This window comes from Rhinopithecus bieti, unplaced genomic scaffold, assembly GCF_001698545.2.
Source record: "Rhinopithecus bieti isolate Rb0 unplaced genomic scaffold, ASM169854v2 scaffold_1583, whole genome shotgun sequence".
Lineage (NCBI taxonomy): Eukaryota > Metazoa > Chordata > Mammalia > Primates > Cercopithecidae > Rhinopithecus > Rhinopithecus bieti.
In genome coordinates, this window is record NW_016803645.1 from 763,000 (window position 1) to 778,501 (window position 15,502).

A 15,502-nucleotide genomic window follows, 5' to 3' on the forward strand; every position below is an offset into this window, starting at 1 on the left:
CCAGGTGAGGCGATGCCTCGCCCTGCTTCAGCTCTCGCTGGTCAGGCTGCAGCAGCTGACCAGCACCGATTGTCCGGCACTCCCTAGTGAGATGACCCCAGTACCTCAGTTGAAAATGCAGAAATCACCGGTCTTCTGTGTCGCTCGCGCTGGGAGTTGGAGACTGGAGCTGTTCCTATTCGGCCATCTTGCTCCCTCATCACCTGCCTTCTGCATTGATCTCACTATGAGCTGCAGACCAGAGCTGTTCCTATTTGGCCATCTTGCCAGCCCCCACTCTGTTTGGAGCATTTTAAGACATGAGTTAATGTTCACATAGTTAACTTAGATTATCTCCCATCTAAGTTGAAGGTTTTAACGATCCCAAATTATCTCACCACCTTTTTCCTCCCTTGATTCCATTAACCTTAGTATTTCAAAGCAATCTAATTTTGGATAAATTGCTTTCCTGTGTTTTGGCTGCTAGCTTTTGACAAATGTGTTTTAAGTTTCACTCAAAGGCTAATTTTTCTTATTTTAACCACTGAATGCTTTACAAATTATGCTAGCAAGATGTCTTTTATTTCTCAAGTTTTAGTTACTCAGAAATTATAATTTTCCAAAGCTAAAAAAAGCTTGAAAACTTGATGCTGAGCTAAATATCATTTTCTAGATTAAATCCTTAAGAATTTGTTATTAGGAAAATTTGTTTCTAGTTATCTCCTAGCTGATAAGGCTCTGAATTCAAGTCAAATATAAATGTAATTTACTGGCACATTTAATTACATTCTATGTATTGATGAGAATTACCATTTTTTACAAGCATTCTTGGTTTTTTTTTTGTTTTTTTTTTTCCACCACAGGAATACAACGTTAGCTGGCACCCCACTCCAGAGGTGTTTGCCAGCTAAGCCTATGCGAGTGTACATACACTTTTCTCCCCCTCCCCTGCACATGCACACACACAGACTCACAAGCTGGGTGAGAAAGGAGAATGATTGGGTATCTTTTTTCTTTTTTCAGTGAATAAGCCATTCAAGGTACTCATGGAAGAAACTGTTAATTAAGAAATATTTATGAAGTACCATGCCATTGTATTAGATATTGTGATGGATGAAAGCAAAGAAACATAGATATTTTCTTATCATTATGATCTATCAATAGTTAGGGAAGTATACCTGTACTCTCCCAACTAAAGTAGATGATTTGTCATGGATGAAATGTGGGTAGTAATAGAATTGTAGCAGTGGCTACAAATCCTGAGCCCTTTCTGTGGAACTAACACTGGACCAACCAAGAGTTTTCCCTAAAGTATCTCATTTGTTTCTCACCACAGTCATATGGGTATGTGCCTCCTATTTTGCAGACAAAAGTCGTAAAGTCTGAGAGGTCAGTTTGCCCAAGGATATGTAACCAGTGTTCATTTATCATTTAAACCCAGGTCTCACTCTAAACACTGCTTTTCAGAGTATTCTAAATGTGTGCTTCAAAGATGGGAGAGATCTCTTTAGGGAAAACTTTGACAGAGAATCTGGTATTTGTATTGAGAAATGAAAGGCCGGTGGAACAATGTTAGGCATAGGAAATGGGGAATTGATTCTAGGCAAATGGAAAGATTTGCCTCAAGAAAAGCCAAGATTGGGAGTATAGAGATGTTTGGGTACCAACAGCTAGTACAATTTGGCTGCAGTACAGTGGATTTAAAAAGCTGGATGAGACAAAAGGAAATACAATGAGTAGTTTTAAATATATAACGTGTACTCATTTATTACAAATTTGAGAAACTAGAAGTAGGACATGAGAAATCGTTAATAAAAATTTAGTCCTACATAACTGGAGTTTAGAGAAATCTCAAATTATCATCTGAGGCTAATTGTGTTTTTAATGTTCTTTGTTTTTCTTCTCAAGTAAACAGTCATTATTGTAAGGAGAGATCTCCAAAGTAATTTGTATTTCTTTGGAAAGAGAATATAAAAGTTTTAAATGCTTTAGTAAATCAATTAATCCTTTTGTGCTATTTTAGAATACTGAAAAATATATGTTTAACATACCTAGAAATATCACACCAAATGAAAGATGGATTGTTTACTCACACAATCTCATTACTTATAATTCTCGAGAGAGAATATGTCAACTTTTACTTAATACCATGCTTTGTTATCTGTTACAAAGGTCTTCATAAATACTAGGAGACAGTATTTTATTCAAGGCAAGATTGAGGTTAATTCTTATTAATGGCACGGACCTCTTGAATATCCAAATCCATTTGGAACCATTTGATTGTTTTGTTTTGCCCTTACAAAGACATAGATTTTTTAAAGTGCCAATATAGTTATCCTCAGTACAAGAATCGAAAATATACAAATGGTTGTGTTTATACTTTCTTCATTGGGTTGTCGGTGTTTATTTCAAAATGCTTAATTAAACAGTTTTCAATTCTAGGATTTCAGTTGCTTATAAAAAAGAAAAAAGAAGTCTGCATTCGAAGACGCCTTTTTATTCCTCTTTTTTCCCATTTTCAATTACTTAGAAATTATTTTGCAAGAATAAAACTTGTTTGCCATACCACTGAGTCAGAGACAGACCTTAGATTTCAGTCGTTTGATTAGAAAGGAAGAACGTAAACAAGCTCAATCACCCGTGAAAGCTTCTAATGAAATTCAAATATAAATGTAATTTACTAGTGCCAGAAGTGCAACATTTGTATAATTTGCATGGCAAGTGCAGGGTTAATAGACAAGACGGAAAAGGCAAAGAAGCAGCTTACAGAGACTAGAGATGTAAGCACAAAGCATTTCCTTGAGCTTCTCTGAAATGGGAACTGATCAAGCAATTAATATAGTTAAAAACACAAAAAGCACACTTGGATCTTAATCTACCTTAGGAAAGTGATCCAAACCGAATACGTAAAATTGATTGACTAAGACAACTTTCCAGTGAGGTGGAAAAGTCTCATAAAAATCCAGAAGTGGAATACAAGGAGAAAGGTCATGGAGCCCATGCTGTCTGTCAGCAGTGAATTATTTCATAGTGATTAAACTCAGTTCAGTTAACCAGGGAGGTCGTTCATTTTTACTAATGAATCTATGTTGAAAGTCTGTTTGGAGCAATCAACTTCTTAGTTTTCATTTGCTTTCCATCCCACTCCCCTACCACATCCAGACTAACTTTTTTCTTTTCTTTTCTTTTTTTTTTTTTTTTTTTTAATTGTAAGAGTCAGTAGTATTGAAGATAGGAAAGACCTACCGGACAAGTGATTTCAGAAGACCCATGTTTTTGCATTTTATGAACTTCTGTTATTAAAAATACTAAATATATTATGTGATTCCAATGAAGTAGCAGTAGCCTTATCTCAGTCGTTCAAATTGGCCAATGCTAGATTATAAGTTTTGAGAGTCCAGGGACAGTGTCCATATTCACTTACCCTCATATCCTCAGTTTCCCACACATTGCCTGTACATAATGAGTACTCAGTCAATATTGGTTGGAAAAAAAAAAATTGAGTGCATCATTTGCATCTGGACTTCACAGATTGCATGAGCATGTTGTAAAGCCACAGGATAAATATCTTTTTGAGGATCAATTCTTCTGAAAAGTTTGAGAGGCAAGTTAGTAATTTAACAGAGTTAATTAAACTAGATCATATTAAAACAAATTTGGGTAATTTATGGGTAGAATGCAAAATTTAGGTGAAGTTATAAGATTAAAATTTGAGACTTCAAAGCCAGGAAGCTGCCTCCAGCGTTGCCCTCAGACCTATTCCCCCACTGCTCAAGATTTCAGGAGGAAAGGCTGTGAAACACAGAGAAGATGAACAGTATATAAATAAGACCCTAAGGTATGAGACTCAAAGAAGACACACATCATCATCAGTACAGGCATTTGATAATTCAACCAACATTTCAGAGTGCCGACCCTGACTTGCTCATTTGTGCTCTGGCACTGGCAAATATTTAGTGCAGGAGTGTATTGAAAGGCACTAGGTTAGGTGATTTGGACCAGAGAGAAATGACGGTGTGGATAAATTGTTCACCCACGTATAGCCCAGGGGACAGATGTTATAAGAGGTTCTGATGAGTTTGGAGGCCTGTGATGTTATCTAATACAAAATGCACCAAACATCTCCATGTGGGATACTCAAGAAGGCTACCCATTCTAACTATCCCACTCTAGGGTGACAGATGACAGATATCATGAACCTGGTGGGGGAGTGTCCAGATCCACAGGCTTTGTCATCCATGCCAGAGCCTGTGCCTGACTGTGCTGTGTTTACAAAAGTAGCACCACATCCTGTTCTAGAGAGGTAAAATGTGGTGGGGTCCTGCAGTGCTCAGCTGTGGGGGAGGTGCCGGGCTTGCTTCTCTTTGGAGGATGCGAGTGTCGGGTTACTTAAGGAGTGTTATTTTTCCTCTTTCCATGGCACCCTCCCTGGCAGGTACTTCCAAAGACTAAAAACCCTAGTTGATTCTTGGCAGTTGGATGTTTGTAATGCCCAGTCTCACTCACATCAGAGTCACTTGAGCAGGATCTAAGTGTGTTTAGCAAAGTCTGTTAGGTGACTCCGAGAGCTGCTAGGACTGAGCAGAGAGCCCTGGAAGGCTTCTGTACTAGCGGGACAGCAGCAGCATCTGCAGAAGGTGGACACCAAGCTCAGAGCTTAGAACTGATCTGAAGTCCATGTGTGCTCAGCTCCTGGCACTACTGGCAGATCCTAGAGATGGTGGATGCTGGCTGGCGTGAGCAGGCTTCTCTTTGAAAGCTGCAAGCCCAGGTGGCTTCATGGGACATGCAGCCTCTACAGTTGCTCAATGCTTTGCTGTTGCTGTGCTGAAATTAACATTTTTATCTTTGAACTTGTGTGTTGTAAGTGAAGCCCTGTGGGATACCACAGCAGTGCATAAGCAGGGGAGATAGGGTGCAATGTGCGTGCCTGCCATTCCTGGCTGCCATTCATGTGTCCTGTGAGCACAGAATTCCAGTGGACCCATGATGGGCGAGTGTTCCACAGGGCTCAATGTAAGTATAAAGTGTGAAATATCTACAACTGAGGAAGTGGGGGTGCTGACAGTCCTGAGAGGCTACGCTTTCCGTTTGAACCAGAGCAGCTTCGAACGCAGAAGTGTGATGGTGGTCTCTAAGAAACACGAGTGACCAAGATCTCTACCATCTTCTTTCTTCCTCATGTTACTTCTCTACATTGCTTATGCATGTATGAGCATGTATGAAGTTTGTCATTTCAGTGATTCTGCATCTAGTTAAATGCTTTTATATTTGGATTTTAAACTGGCAATGCACAATACAGAGTTAAAGAATATATGGTAATGATTTGAAATTTTAATTTTTCTTTACTTGGAACAACATTGCATAACAAATAAAAAACACCATGACGAGTTGAGAGAAAGACTATGGAAGAAAGGAAAAAGCTGTATATTTTATTACCTTTAATGGCACTTCTTCCTGCTTTTGATCAAAGGGCTCCACATTTTTATTTTGCAAATTCTGTAGGCAACCTTGTCCAGAAGAGATCATAAGAAACCATCTACTTATTCCTTTATGGTTTGATAAATAATATGCCTACATAAAACGTTCTCAGTTGAATGAATTCATTAGTATTCTTTTTTCGCAAACAATAAGCACCAGCTTCTAAAAGCAGATGTGCAGAGCAGATGTAGAAAACCAGGGACTAAAGTTCAAAGCCAGCTCATTCAGTTCCCTTTAATTTTTCTGAGTCTTTACCAGATGATAGATTATTTTGTTTCTATTAAATTTACACATAATTGCACCAAATACTTTTAGATATTAATATTTTAAATAGAACATTTTGGCTATTTCAGCAATGCTCCGCAAAAATTATAATGTCTCCTAATGGCACCCATAGTATTTATTGGTAACTAATTGTCAGATGCATCACTGAGAGCCCAGGGCCTTAGTGGAGAAAATGGCCAGGAGAAGCTTCTGCTCACTTAGCTCGTTCTCTGGTCCAGGCTTTTGCACACATCAACTGTCTTCATCTTCAATTTTCTAATCAGTTGTTGTGCTGACTTGGTGAAACAATCTGTGCCTTTTAACACATATATATGAGTATCACAGCTATCTTTTTTCATCCCTGGATTTCTAAATTATAGAAATGATTTTAATACTCTCAGTCTCCTGTTCTGACATTTCCCTAGACATTCAGTGCCTTCTGACACTGCCAAACATATTCCTTTCAGCATCCTCAGCATCGTTGCCTAAAATTGAGTGAATAAGCCCAATTCAAAGATTAGATTCTGCTTCATTCTCCTCATGATAGGGCATTCATGAGTGAGGGCACCATCCATCTTGATAAAATACTTTGTGTTTTTAATTTCCAATTTTTGTTTCTAGCCTACACTGGAGCTGATGAAGCTATTTTATAACTATCAGAGTTCTACTTTCCCAATGGTTGCAAAGATCAATGGAGACAGATAAGATCTTAAAGTTATCTGCTTCACACACTCTATAGCTGACTTTGGAGAAAAATGGTGACTACGTCACAACTCTATGATCTAAAGTGGGAGTCTCTAAAGTAAGTTTTCTGTAAAGGTCTGTAAACATTTTAAGCTTTGTAGGCTACATGGTCTCTGTTGCAACTACATAGCTACTCAGCTCTGCTGGTGTATCATAAAATCTGCCATAGAAAATAAGTAAATATGTAAATAAGTGAATGTGCCTGTGTTCCAATAAAGCTATATATATATTTTTTTCTTTTTTGGTCCACAGTCTATAGTTTTTCTGACACTTGGTCCAAAGACATCAATAAATTCCAGAAGAATTTTACATCTTGGAAAATTTCTTCTCAATCTTTCTTACTTGATCTCTCTTCTTCTTTCTCTATTCACTTTACACGCATTTGTAAAGTGATACAGATAAATGTAAAGTATATATACTCCTAACATTTCCATTCTCAACTCTGTGGCCTTTGTATTCCAAACACCCGCCCTGGTTGATCTCACCCAAATCTGTGGCTTCCATGACCTCCCACTTATCTTCCAAAGACCAGAGCCGTATCTTAAATCTGCACCACATTGATTCCAGAAGCACCCCAAGTTCATTTATTTGGGTATATTTAAAATATAAGCCATTGTCTTTCTCCCCATTGAGTGACTTCTCTAGTTGGCAATTGTGTCATCCAGTTTCTCAATCAGATTTTCCACTCATTACTAAGCCCCAATGTCTAAAATACGCTTTCCTTTGTGCTTCTTTCCTGGGCTGGGGTCCTTACCATCTTTAATTTAGTCCTCTGCCTCTTAGATCACTACCCCATCCTGTCACTCCCCACAATCTAGTCTAAATATTCCTGCCTAAATGGTCTTTTAGAAATGCTCTTCTGAACATGTGGCTTAAAACCCTTCAGTGGTCACCTGTATAACCCCACTCCTACCACACTTTAGAATGGGATATAAGGCTCTCTTATGACATTGACCTTGCAATGTACAGAGAGAGAGACAGAAAGACAGACAGACAGGCATTGTTTTGATTAGGAAACTCGGGAACATTCAAGTTCTGAAATCACAGCAACCACATTCTGAGAACTTTCCAGGAAGAAATATCTGAACAGACACTCATATAAGGCAAAGGCACATTTTACTACTAGCAGGGACTCTGACCCCAGTGCATGGAAATTGGTGAACCAGGCTAGACCATAGGGAATCAGGAAGGTTCCTTTTTTCTGGGTTAAGTGGGTCCAAGTCCTTTTCCAAGTCTCCTCTTCTGCTTGCCTTTCCACAAAGCTGAAAGGGGTGTTGAGAGAAAAGGGATTGTGTGGGTAAGGAATGGATACATTTCTTTACCAGGGAAATGGAGCCCTGGGTCCATCAAGACCTCCGATCCTGTGAGAAGGGAGCCAGTGGAGATGCAGCTAAGCCTCCTGCCAAGGAGAAGCAGTCCCAAGAGCTTGTGCACTGCCACGTGTAGAGAAAGAATCTGCCAAATGCTGGAAGGAGAGAGAAGAATGGAGGAACCTGAGGAGGAGCAAGGTGGCCCAGCCTTTTGTCTTCTCTGGCCCCTAAGAGCCAGAACAGGAGCAACTGCAGCATCTGGAACTGAGACCGTCAAACTTTTCTGCAAACCTTGTCAATTCATCTTCTTCTTTTGGGACAGGGTGAAGAGGGATGAGAATGGAGCTACGAACATTCCATAACCAACTGGTCTCTCTGCATTATTTGTTTTTTGTTTGTTTTGGTTTTGGTTTTGTTTTGTTTTGTTTCGAACAGAGTCTTACTCTGTCACCCGGCTGCAGTGCAGTGGCACGATCTTGGCTCACTGCAACCTCTGCCTCCTGGGTTTAAGCGATTCTCCTGTCTCAGCCTCCAGAGGGATTACAGGTGCTCGTCACCACGCCCAGCTAATTTTTGTATTTATAATAGAGATGGGTTTTCACCATGTTGGCCAGGATGTCTCAATGTCTTGACCTTGTGATCCATCTGTCTCGGCCTTCCAAAGTGCTGGGGTTACAGGTGAGAGCCAACACACCAGGCTCTGGCATTATTTCTAAACCCCCTTTTAAAAGTAGCTTTTGCCCAGGTCATAAGGAACACCATCCAGCTCTCCCTGCATAGTTCTCCCTCAGGGTTGGACACGATACTCCAGAGCTTAGGAATCTCTCACCCATCATCCACCCAGTGACTAATGTGTCATTCCCTTGCAGCCCAGTGGCCTCCTTCTCTGCAGACCGTTCCTTGGTGCATCCAAACAGAATTCCCCTTTTTGCTATAGCCAGGCCCACTGCGCATCTTTAATTACAGTGGCTTTATTTAAAGATTATACTTTAATTATACTATTCATGATAGTTTATGTCTATTTTCCCTAGTAAACCTTAAACTCCTGGACATCAGGAACTTTGTCTTATGAGACTTCCTATCTCCCAAATAAATAGGAATCTGGAATACTGTGTTTCCTTAATAGAAATGTTTTAAATAAATGGGGAAGGAAGGAAGGAATCGAGAGGATGGAAAGGAGAGGAAGAGAGGGAAGGAAGGAAAGGACTATTATTGATTAGAAAGGCTTGGGTTAAGAACTCTTAAATTTCAATTTTAGAATTAAACTGTAATTTTCTTTATAAAGAATTAGAAGACTGGTAATCTATATATGACGAACTACTTATTCTTTTAAATAATTACTGCAAACACATTTCGCTGCATGCATTTCGGCAGATATGGAAAGCAAAAAGAAGAATCTGGCCAAGATTTTAATAGCATGACAATGGCTTTCGACGAATTGTTTATCTTTCTTTCCAGGTAACAGCTTTAAAATCCTGCGACTTCTTCAACGGTCTGTATGTTAAGAAAAAGGTATTTTCCAAAATGCTCATATAGAAAAGCACTTTGCTTATGCCCTGCTACCAGGACTCAGCCAGGGTGCTGTGACCTTTAATCTACCTTTGCTTTCTTGATAATCCGAGAGTGGTGTCACTAACTGGTCACCATCCTGTTGAGATTGTCTGTCTTTATTTATCACTATGTTTTCAACCTTGAATCTTTCACCTGTATTTGTATCTCTGTGTCCAATGTCATCTGCCATTGTAGGGAGCCTTACATTTCCGCAGATTGACTTCTGCTCTTCATGTCTTTACCTGAGATGCAGAAATTCCTGATGTTCTTAAGCTCAGACAAATAATAAATAATGGAATAATGACTGCTCATTTCATTTATTTCAGTTTTCTAAACTAAAGTTTACAATGTGAAGTTGATATTCTTTCTAAATATTTGGATATAGGAGATTGCTGTGAAGTTATATTATTTATCATAATTTCATATTCTTTGAAAGTTTTTTTAAGATTGTGTGAACAGAGGTAACTCTTCTTCAATAGTTACCTGTGGAATCCATCAATTATTTGTTTATGTGTTAGTTTAGATTTTTGCAAACAGAACCTGAAAATTATGTAGGCAGATACATATTTCTTTAAGATTTTACTCTTCTACTTTTGATTGTTTTTTCCCATTACATTTGAATGTTATAGATAATCAATTTTCATGAATATTTTAAGTTGTATTTATCTTAAGCATCTTTTACTTTTAATGTGTGCATAAATGAAATATGAGGAAACCCAATAAAAATTATCAACTGTCTTGAGAAGCTGAATTTCATTGGTCATTTATTGTGGTAGTTTCAGTCTCTCTCCTGTCATGTAGATTTTCATTGTGTATATCTAAAAATCTATAAATAGGCAGATCAAATTAAATTATTTTCTTTCAAATTGGTAGTATTAAAATATGAGGGTAATACATGGCCTTTTCTGGCAGTTGATACTTTGTGTTTATTCAAACTATCAGCCAAAGTTGTATTTTTACTTTGTAACATTGTTGAAGTATATTTTATAGCTTACACTAAATAAATAAATCTTTTTATGGTAATTGTAATTTTGTTTGCTCTTAAATATTTATAGGTAATGTTATTTTACATACTTCCCCAATAATGAACTTACTCATTCTACTACTCAAAATCTCACTAAATAGGTACTATACCTAACTCACACAGGCAATACAGACATTAAGTGCCTAGGCTCTGGAATCAGACTGAAATCCCTGGTTCTCCACTGTCTGGGTGGATGTCTATTAAATGAGGATAAATTGTTCCAGGTGACAATAATTTCATAATTCCATAGGATTATCATGAAGGTTGAATTGGAAATGACGTGTAAAGTGTGTAGTGCACACTCATAGTGAGTTCTCAGAGCATGTTAGCCATTATCAATGTTGCTGGATGCCAGCTGGATGTGATGCATATTAATTTCTTTTTCATCTTCTATGTGTAATAATTCCAGAAATCATCAATGTTTTCCTGTTTAGGTTCAACAGTAAAGCTATTATCTAGAGGCCTTAAAATTGCCACTGTTTAGAAAACAATCAATGAGGCAACATGAGTTCATTTCCTATATGACTGGTTTGTAGCCAATATTCTGGCTGTATTAAGCAGCTTTTGACATAAAGATCATCTCTACTGCAGCTGCTTCATGGGTTGATGCATTGCTGACTTGTTATCTGGAGACTTTCTTTAGCAGTCTATGTCAGTGTGTGACTCTAAGCTTTGGCCTTTGGAAAAAATGATAGGAACATTAACAAAGCCAAGGTTCTTGTTCTTTCAGGGCAGCCATTTCTGCTGTTCACACCCAAGGGATTCAAGAACATGGTTCTGACCCTCCTGAGGATTCAGCCAAAATGTGCCAAGCCTGGGTGGCCATTTAAACATGACTTTGTTTCCATATGATATATTCAGTGCTACAAAAACTTGTTTAGCAGATGCAGCATAGTGATACTTTACACAGTTATTGCCACACTGAGAAGCTTGGTTGCTTTCCAAGCCCTAACCATGCTTTATAAAACTCTTAGAAATAGTGGTCAACCTTTGGAACAAAAGATCTCTTTGAAGCTTGGCTTTAGAATAGATATAATAAATTTCAGATGAATTAATGAACTAAACATAAAAAAGAGAGAAAACGTTTAAACCATCTCAAGTGATTAAAGAACAAGAAAAAATTATTTGTAAATTGTTTTTTCATCTATTGATAGGAAAAGGTTTTCTAAATTCAGATACAATGGAATAAATCCCAAAGGAAAACATGGCCCGATATGACTAATTATAATATGCTTTCTTTAAACTGTAATACTTCAAAAACTTTAATAATTAGAAGAAAAATTCCAAAAGCTTTTGCCCAAAAATGACAGAGAGCTATGATCATTGCTTTATGAAGTCTCTTTACAAACAAATAATAAAATATATTTTCTAATTTATAGATTGTTTGAAACAGATGTGTATGTTTAAGTAGATGTGGGGCTTTTCTTTTTCTTTCTTTCTTTTTTGAGATGGAGTCTCACTCTCTTGCCCAGGCTGGAGTGCGGTGGTACAATCTCAGCTCACTGCAACCTCCGCCTCCCAGGTTCAAGTGATTCTCCTGCCTCAGCCTCCCAAGTAACTGGGACTACAGGAGCATGCCACTGCGCTGGCTAATTTTTTATATTTTTAGTAGAGACGGGGTTTCACCATATTGACCAGTCTGGCCTTGAACTGCTGACCTCGTGATCCTTCTGCCTTGGCCTCCCAAAGTGCTGGGATTACAGGCATGAGCCACCGTGCCTAGCTGATGTGTGCTATTTTCAGAGATATTGTTATTACCTATTTATTTCATGGAGTTTTCATGAGGATTGAATTTAAAAATACAGGTAAAATATATAGCACTGGGCCAGGTGCAGTGGTTCATGCCTATAATCCCAGCACTTTGGGAGGCCAAGGTGGGCGGATTATGAAGTCAGGAGATCGAGACCATCCTAGCTAACACAGTGAAACCCTGTCTCTACTAAAAACAAACAAAAAAAAACTTAGCCAGGCATGGCGGTGCACATCCGTAGTCCCAACTATTCAGGAAACTGAGGCAGGAGAATCGCTTGAACCCGGGAGGCAGAGGTTGCAGTGAGCTGAGGTCATACCACTGCACTACAGCCTGGGTGACAGAGCGAGACTCTGTCTCAAAAAAATATATATACGTGTGTGTGTGTGTATGTGTGTAGCACTGTGCCAGCACATGACAATACAAGTATTAGATATTATTTTTATATGTTGGAATAATAGTTGTGGTCACCCTACTAGTAAGAAGAAGGTTGAAAGAAAAGTTGTTTGATGCCTGTGACTCAAGAGTATGCATACATTTCAGACTTCTAAACTTGAAGGGGTCTGGACTAAGCCATCTGTACCCTACATATAAGCAGCCACTGCAATTTGGAATAAAAAACACATATAAATAATGCATAAATATATTCTACCTGAAATTTCACTCAGGTCTTCACTAATTGAAACACAAATGATTCAGCACCCCAAGAAGCAAATTCTAGCTTTATCAGCCAGTCAAGGCAGGAAATGAACAGCAAGGCAAGCCCGCTTCCCATCTGTAGAGCAATGATAGTGACTTGTCAGTTGTCCCAGCAAGAAGTGGTATAAAAAGAAATTCCCAAGCTTGATTGAAAGCATCCAAGAATATCTCTAATTATATCAAAGAATGACATGTGATTTTTCTTGAAATTTTTAATTTTCATTCAATTTGCTTGAAAATGTAAATATGCTTCATTCAGTACCAGTTAAGAGGGTCTAACAAGGCGAAAGTGGACAAACAAATCCTGGGACCACTATTAGAAGAGACGGAATCACCAGCTCAGTTATAAAGCAAACCTCAGTGGTTCTAACACAAAATTTCTGTCTAATGTATTCATTATATTTCCTCTACATTTCCATTTTAATTATCGTGAAGAAAAGACAGCCACCCTTTTGCCATGTGCCGTAATTTATATTTGCTCTAGCAAGATAAGTAATATCACTCTAAATACATCATAAACAAAATATTTATTAGGAAAGCCTCATTAGCATGCATTTCATTCTGATAATAAGGTTTAGGAATTTAAATTAATATCAGTGTTATTCGAGAACATGGCTATTAACATTTAATAATATTTAGCATTTATACAGCCCTTTGTGTTTCCAAAGTACTTTAGTCATTAATTAATTAAACCTCAAATTATCATGGTGAGCAGGTTCAGCTCATGGTTCCTTCAGTTATAAAAATCATATTCATAAGTATTTTAACTTTTCAACTAGGAATTCTCACAGTCATTTTCTTAGACATTCTCTCATAAAGACTGAGATTGCTTGTATATACAGGCAAGAATCCCTCAACTGCAATCCGTTAATGATATTCTCCTTGCTAGTTGTGAGGATCAGAAATGGTCAACTGGCAGGAGAAGGAGAACAGAGCTCTTTAGTTGTTTCAAAATTTCATTTCTTTTTTTTTGGGGGGGGGGGATACAGAGTCTCACTCTGTTGCCCAAGCTAGAGTTACGATGGTGAGATCTCAGCTCACTGCAACCTCCGCCTCCCAGGTTCAAGCGATTCTCCTGTCTCAGCCTCCCAAGTAGCTGGGATTACAGACACCTGCCACCACGCCCAGCTAATTTTTGTATTTTTAGTAGAGATGGGGTTTCGCCATGTTGGTCAGGCTGATCTCGAACTCCTGACCTCAGGTGATCCGCCTGCCTTGACCTCCCAAAATGTTGGAATTACAGGCGTGAGCCACCATGCCCAACCGAAAAATGTCTTGATTCTTACTCTGCCACTGTTGCTTCTGGTCCCCCAGCCCCTGACATGACCCCTCAAAAGCTTAAAATAGGCTCCAGACTTAATACCTACCCATTTAAGCTATGTCATGAAAACACTCTTCAAAACAAAATAGTTTCCAGCCAGGAAACATCCACACCTAGGGGGTAAAAATACACAATTGAGAACTAAATCCACAACTGAGGCTAAAGTGAAATTTAGACTGAAATCATCAGTTTCCCTGGTTAGGCCCATCTGGACAGGGATTAACAGTGTGAATTTGAGGGGTATCGTGACTCTTGGAGAGGCTGCTGCCCAGGAAGATTTCTCACTGGTTGTTGCTTGCCTCCTGGAAACAATGTCAAGGCAAGCCTCTTTGTCTAAACTCATGTGGGCCATTAGGCTGCAGTGCCCTTGTCTTCGTGATCCACCCCGCTCCTTCTCATGCAAGGAATACTGCCATCTGCTTACATTTTGGGGCCCTTTACTGTGGCCTGGGGCTATTTGCCTGATACATGAAATGCTCAGCTTTATTAAGAGAATCTCAAGGCTGGTTCTTTGCCTTATACTGTGGGTCCTGCAGGAGCCAGTCCCCAAGGGTCCATTCCTAAGAGGTTAGGATGGAAAGTTCCATCGCCTTCCTCTGAAGAATAATTTTATCAAGGCTAAGCTGAGAAAAACTCTGGAAACAGTCACATACTGATAGAAGAAAGCATAAATTTATTATCAGCAGGGAAAAAGAAAATTATTATCATCCATCAGAGTGGCAAAAGAGACAAGAAAAGAGTCTTAATGCAGTCACCCTGTGGGTCTTAGCCCTGCCTTCTCTTGCTGTGTACTGGATTCACAAACGCCTGTTTTTAAAATACAAGCAGATTCATTGGAGTCGTCAGGATAATGGTCTCCATCTTCAGTGGCCCAGAACTACCAGGTAGGAGTCACTTTTTATACCAGATCAAAACAAATAGAACAAAATTCGTCTTAGAAATAAAATGTGCCCAGCATTATATGGCTATATAAATCCTAAACTTGCTACAAAATTATCATCCTTTGGGACAGAATTTTCTGGGTTGTAGAGACGGCTCATTTTCTGTGGGTCTTCACTACCCTGTTATGAATTTGAAACTACCCTTGAGATCGTCAGTAAACATCTGTTTTATTTACAGAAAGAGAGCCAGAGAGAGAGAGACCAAAACTTACCTTAACCTTAAGATTCTATGCATAAATGCTGAAACGATACCCTGACACACAGCAGATAACCAAATATTCATTTTCAATATGAACCCTCACTCTACGATATTTAATGGTTCCCTATTACACGTATGTAGAAAAAGTTCAGACTCCTCAGACGTGATATTTAAATCTTTTACAATGTCATGTTTAACTCTCCACCCCTTCCCAACCCTCGGCTTCACATGTCCTCTCC

The 15,502-nt window shown here is 38.7% G+C and overlaps 1 long non-coding RNA gene across 2 annotated transcripts in view; it reads right to left on the minus strand.

Annotated features, from left to right (window-relative positions):
• The window catches only part of LOC108542097 (uncharacterized), a 114,166-nt gene that overhangs the window by 33,547 nt on the left and 65,117 nt on the right, over positions 1-15,502 (minus strand). Inside the window, exons 5-6 of one of the 2 annotated variants that reach the window (XR_001889163.1) lie at positions 14,170-14,236; positions 239-278 (exon numbers count right to left, since the gene is read on the minus strand). The exons of the other annotated variant lie outside the window; for it this stretch is intronic. This is a non-coding gene — a long non-coding RNA (uncharacterized LOC108542097). Of the gene's footprint in view, positions 1-238; positions 279-14,169; positions 14,237-15,502 lie in introns of those variants that run through there. 2 annotated transcript variants of the gene reach the window in all.